Below are 6437 nucleotides of genomic sequence, written 5' to 3'. Positions count from 1 at the left end.
TTCCCTCCTGGTATCGCCACTGTCACCCCTGGCCCTGAGAGGTTCTTCTGTCCTAGATTCCCTGCGTTTCCAATTCCCATCTGTACTGCTGTGCATCATCTGGTCTAACCAGGTCTGCAAGGCAAAATTGGGGTCCTGGTAGTTGGGGGGCAGTTTTCATTCTTATAGCCACTAGTTTGTATCCCACGTAGGTATGAGTGATGATAAATAATCAGCCTGCTCAGCAGCTGGAACAGCCCTCCACAGTGCACGCCACAGCAAACTCACCTGTGCTTACAGAAAGGAGGCGCGAGTCCAATTGCACCCAGGGGAACCATACGGCACAAGCCACTCACGGATGTAAGCTTGCATGAATGACACCCAGTGGCTTCTAGACAACCAGCTGCTCCTTTCTTGTCCATCCAGTAAAACAAGCAGAAGAGTCGTAACCTAGGGCCCCCGCCCCCCCATCAGTGGGTCTGATCTTCCGAACACCCCTGTGTAGCTGGCCTTACGAACATCTTTGTTCAGACGAGGAACACCGAGCTTCCCAGGTGTTCTAGGACTCGCCCAAGGTCACACTGCTCACAGCAGGAGTGGGAGGAGAGTTTGCAGACCTGCCTGACTCTCCCAACCACTGTTCCCCCTTCGAGGTGCTCAGCCCAGGCCTCCTCCTCTCCCCTCGCAGGCAGAGTGCCCTGAACCTGCTCTGGGGAGGGGTGCACTAGCACGCGCTCTCCCCTTCTGTCTCCTGCTGCGCTTCTGCTTTCCAGAATTATGCACATCTTGGTTAGACCAGAAACCGTTCGGTGAAGTAGTTTTAGATCACAAGTGATCTGTCTCTTCAAGGACAAGTCCTTTTCAAAGAGAAACAAACTGCACATCACTTTCAAAGAGAAATTGGTTATGGGTTCAGAGCAGCCTGAAGGCTGCCCTCCCCTAGCCTGGCCAGGAAGGTGTCAGGCCCCCAGGTTCACACCTTAAAAAAGGCTGCTCCTAACTCTAACATTCTTGCAAGTGTGCGGGGCCCTTAAGACTGATTAAAGAAAAGACAGCAAGGAATTCATGAAAGACGCTAGAAGTACAGAGGCCTGAGTGGATGGCCGCAGCCTCCTTGACTTCACCCCCCAGGGAGGAATCATCCTGTATCCTGTGTAATAACACTGATGATTTGGTTGTTTGTACTGAGGAGTTGAAAGCTATCATGTACCGGGATAATACTCAGCATGGAGTAGTAATTATGGTTCAGCAGATAATAAAGGCTGCATGGGATTGACTGCTAATTAGATTATTAATTGAAGGAGCACCCAAAACAAATACGTGCTATTTTCTACTTTGCACTCTCACTCTTTTTGCTAAAGTGCAACTTCCTTCCTCTTTTGTCTGCGCCAAGACTTCTGGTTTCCCCCATCGTGCTAGGCTTATTTGTCTGGGAAGCTGCAAAATTAAGTTATTTTCTAGCTGTCCATCCACTCTCAAAGGGGACTGACTGTACTAAGTGTCTTAGGTCAGGCCTTCCTGGAAGTGTGTGAGGTCTTCTCATGTAAGGGAGGAAAAACAAACAACCCCACCTCCAGGTGAGCCCATGGTTGTCCAAGTAGGACTCTGCTCCGTGGAGTTTTCAATGGTGACGTTTCAGAGGTAGATTGCCAGGCCTTTCTTCTGAGGTACCTCTGGGTAGACTTGAATCGCCGACCGTGAGCAGCCAAGTTCTTAACCCTGGGCAGCAGCCAGGCCACTCTCTCTGGGAAGACTGGATCCAAGTCTTTCCCACTCGTCGTAGGGAGCAGAGAGTGATCCTGCGGGGTATCTCTGTGAGGTCGCGGCTGAAGTTAGTTGCCCAAAGAAGTGACCCAGTTGCTCTTTTGGTTTCTTTCTTTCTGGCATTCTGAGGTGGGCTCTTTGCTCTCCTGTAATCCACGGGGAGCAGTGCCTGGAAGAGGACATGGCGCTTGGTAAAGTAGAAGGTCGGTGGAAAAGAGCAGGACCCTCAAGGTGAAAGACCGATGCAGGGGCTGCAATAATGGGCTCAAGTAGAACAGCAATGAGGATGGTGCCGGGCCGGGCCGTGTTCTGTTCTCTTGTACATATCGTCTCTGTGAGTCAGAACCGACGCTGTGGCACCTCGCAACATCAATAACACCCTCAACACCCTGGGTTGTGTCAGTGTTCTGTCCCAGTGTTACCTGCACAAGGTGGCCTTGAGGACCGTGGGCAGGGCCATCTAGAAGCGTCTTCAGGAGCTCTCTAAGATGCTTGCAAAGATGCCGACTCTAGTGGAGTTAGCTCTGGCCTGATCATGGTCCATTTGACTGTGAAGTGTCGTTTGTGACTTGCCAGAGAAGGAATTTGTTCGTGACCACTGTTTAATTGCAGGAGTCTGTAGCAAGGAGAAGTTCCTGTGTTAGGAAGTGTCCACTACTATTTAGAAGACATGCTCGCTGCGCTGGAGTTCCTGGGTCCTCAAAGTGGCTTAATGTGCTATACTGCCACTTAAAAGCCTGGAGGTTTGAGCCAACATGGCGGTGTCTTAAGAGAAATGCCTAGAAATCTACTGCTGAAAAATCAGCCATGGAAACTTTATGGAAATGGGCTTTGGGTGATTGAATCAAATGCAACTGGTTCTGATCCATGATAAAACTCTAATTTTTTAGCAACCCACAAAGTAGGCAGCCTGAAATTAACTGATGTTTACAAGTGTATTTTTACTAACTGTGGTAGTTACATAATCTGGTGTCAACTTGAGACTATTAATCGTGTAGGGTGGAGGTTAGTCTGTCAATCAGGTTGCAGCGTGATGACTCATTTGGAGGCACTAAGGAGATAACTAGCTCAATAGAGGCCAGACTCACATTCTCTGTTTGGTCTTCCTGCTGACAAGACACGTGGGGCTAGCTGATAGAATCAGAGCCGGAGCTGGAGGAGCCATATGGAGACCCCTGCCAGCACTGAGATGCTTTCACAGCCACTGGATCCACAAAACATTCCACTCACTGCCTTGTGATCTTCCTGTATTCGGTGTCATTGCATGTGTTCTGTGAATCCGAAGAGGAACTTACAGACTGGCATTAGACATATGGGCTAGTATTGGACTTATGGACTTGATCTGGACTGTGCTGGGATGTTTTCTCAATATACAATTGATTTTTGATATATAGCTCTTTCTTAAACACATATGATTGTCCCTAGATTTGTTCCTCTAGTCAACCCAGAATAACACACTAATTAACAAGGCTAGTACCTTTCTGATTAAACAGTGCCTGAGTGTTGTCCTTAGGTGCCATTGAGTTGATTTTCAAATTAAAGTGACCCATGGTGACAGAGTGGAGCTGCCTGGCTGTCCATGGTACGTTCATTATTCTTCACCAACACCCTAACTCAAATGCATCAGCAGCTCTTCAATTGTCGTTGCTCATTGTCTGGCTTTCACGTGCATGCGAGGCGATTGGAGATATCACAGCTCGGGTCAGGCGCACCTTAGTCCTCGAAGTAACATCCTTGACCTTCAATAAGCATGGAAATGTAAAAGATCTAAAATACTCAAGACACTCTTGAGGGGAAAGAACAAAATTGATAAAATACAAAATCAGATGAAAAGACTTAATCATACCAAGTTTCAGTAGTTAAGGCAGAATGGTATTGATGCAGGAAGAGTCCAATAAACTAGTAGAAGAGAACAACAAACAAACTTGATGCCGATGCATAGTGACCCTGTAGGACAGGGTAGAACTGTCCCTGTGAGTTTCCAAAAGGCTAACCCTTCATGGGAAAGCCCCATCATTCTCTCTCAGAGCTGGTGGTTTCGAACGACTGACCTTGTGGCTAAGTAGCCCAATGCATAACCACCACACCACCAGGGCATCTAGAGGAAAATGCAGAGTCCAGAAAAGATGCTAAGCACTGCTGTTGTTAGGTGCTGTCTAATTGGTTCGGATTCATAGGAACCCTACATACGATGGACCAAAATATTGCTCGGCCCCACACCATCCTACAATTGTTGCTCCCATTGTACAACCCATTGTTGCAGCCACTGTGCTAATCCATCTCATTGAGGGTCTTGCTCTTTTGTGCTGGCCCTCCGCTTTACCAAGGATGAGGTCCTCCAGAAACTGGTTCTTCCTGAAAACATGTCCAAAGCACGTGAGAAGTCTTGCCGTCCTCCCTTCTAAGCAGCATTCTGGCTGCCCTGTTCCCAAGACAAATTCTTCATTCTCTGGCAGTCTATGGTATATTTAATAGTCTTTGCCAACTTCGTAATTCAAAGGCAACAATCCTCCTTCAGCATTCATTATTAATTTCACATGTGTATGAGGTGGATGAAAATATCTGGGCTTGGGTCAGACCCCCTTCAGTTACATCTTTGCTCTGATTTTATTTATTTATTTTTTAATTTTAAAAGCATTTCAAAGTGGTGTTTTGCAGCAGTTTTGCCCAATACAATACATCGTGTATTAGCTTGACTTGTCTCCATGGTACTGATTGTGGATCAGTAAAATGAAATGAAATCTTTGAAAACCTTAATAGTTTCTGTTTATTGTAATGTTGCTTATTGTCCTAGTTTTGAGGATTAAAAACATTTTTTATGGTAGGTGTGATCTTTACTGAAGGCGGTAGTCTTTGATTTATATTGGTAAGTGCTTCAGTTTCTCTTAGCTTTCAGCAAACAAGGTTTTTACACCCAGGGTTATTAATAAACATTCCTCTAATCTTGAGACTCTGTTCTTCATCCTGGATTATGTGCCCCACACGCAGATAAGTATGATAAAAGGATACCACCCTGATGAATACCCTTTCTGACCCTAAATTGTGCATTACCCCCTTATTCGTTTGAATAACTGCCTCTTGGTCTGTGTACAGACTCTGCATGAGTTCCATGAAATGTTCTGGAATTTCTATTCTCTGTAATGTTATTCACAGTTTATTATGATCTACACAGTCAAATGCCTTTGCAAAAGCAGTGAAACACAGGCAAATATCTTCTACTAGTGTCTGCTTTTAGCCAGGATATTACTAATGATAGCTTTTGTTCCAAGTCCTCTTGTGAATCCACTGGATTCCCAAACCACACTTCTGAATCCACTTGATTCCAAAACCAATGGCAAATCCTGCTATTGAGTTGATTCAGACACCCAGTGACCTTGTGGGACAGAGTAAAACTGTGCCCTGGGATGTTCGAGGCTGTGCATTTTCATGGAAGTAGCAAGCCTCCTCTCTCTCCTGAGGAGCAGCTGGCAGGGTTTGAACTGCCGACCTTCCAGTTAGCTGCCCAGTGTGTCAAGCACTGTGTTACTAGGGCTCCTTCTCTCAGACTTGAATAGAGATCCTATCATTTGCCCCGATCAACAGAGATAGTAAGTGGTGGAGGAGCTAAGACCCCCATCACAGGTAGAGTTGATGCTGGAATGGACGCTGTGTGTGTGCGATCAGGTTATTTGACAGATGACGCTGGAAGATGCCCGAGTTCCTGCAGGAATGCTGCATTTTGAGCGTGTCTCAAACACAGGAGAGAGACGGGACTTTCTACTCCATCGAAGAGTGGCAGTCTTGGAAAGCCACAGGGGCAGTTCTAGCCTGTCCTATAGGGTCGCTGTGAGTTGGTATCGACCTGATGGCAATGAGTTTGGTTTGGGATCAGACATGGGAAAGACCAGATTAATTTGTACCAGGGATCCAAATGTTACCTTGTGAGACCTTTTGCAGGATGTGGGGTTTGGCGGCCATGAAACCTGCCTTGCTCATGTTGGGGGGATTATGAGGGACTAAAGTCCCCCTGCCTGCCAACTGCAAGGTTGATGGTTCAGACCCATCCAGTGGCTCCGCCGGTGAAAAGATGGGGGGATCTGGTCTCATAAAGATTGTCGCCTAGGAAACTCTGTCATGTAGAGTCAGAATGACCTTGAAAGCAGCTAAAAGCAATGAGTGTAGTGCCAAGCAGCGCCTCTCTGCAGGCACCTGGCCACTTCTGAGCTCTGAGCCCCATCTCCCTTGGTGCAGGCAGATGAGAAGCCGTACGACGACACCCCTGGTTGATGACTGGAGGGAGGGACTACGAGACTTTACTCTGTTTCTTACTGGATGCAGAGGAGTATGAAGCCAAGAAGACCGAGAGACTCTTTCAGGGGGCTTACGTGAGGAAAGTTTGACATGAGGGCTTCCAGATTGACTAGGAGTTGTTCTGCAAGGTTGGCTTTCTTCCCCTGATCATGGCATCCCTCTGTTACTTCAGAAAACTGTGGCTGAAGTTGAATCTCATCCCTGAAGCTATTTCACGAAAATAGAAACTTGCTATTCCACAGGGCCTCTTGTTAGAAGAAGAATGATTTAGGGCGCTCTTTGAAAGCCGTCTTCGTTATGTCTGAAGGAGCACGTTTACCAGGATCCGCTTGTCCCTGCACTGGCTGATGTTGTAGAGTGCAGTGGAAGGCTAACCGCGAAGGAAAACCAAAGTAGGACAGAAA

Source organism: Echinops telfairi, unplaced genomic scaffold (assembly GCF_000313985.2).
Source record: "Echinops telfairi isolate 266 unplaced genomic scaffold, ASM31398v2 ScPeMD7_10;HRSCAF=50, whole genome shotgun sequence".
Taxonomy (NCBI): domain Eukaryota; kingdom Metazoa; phylum Chordata; class Mammalia; order Afrosoricida; family Tenrecidae; genus Echinops; species Echinops telfairi.
This window is presented reverse-complemented; position numbering follows the sequence as displayed.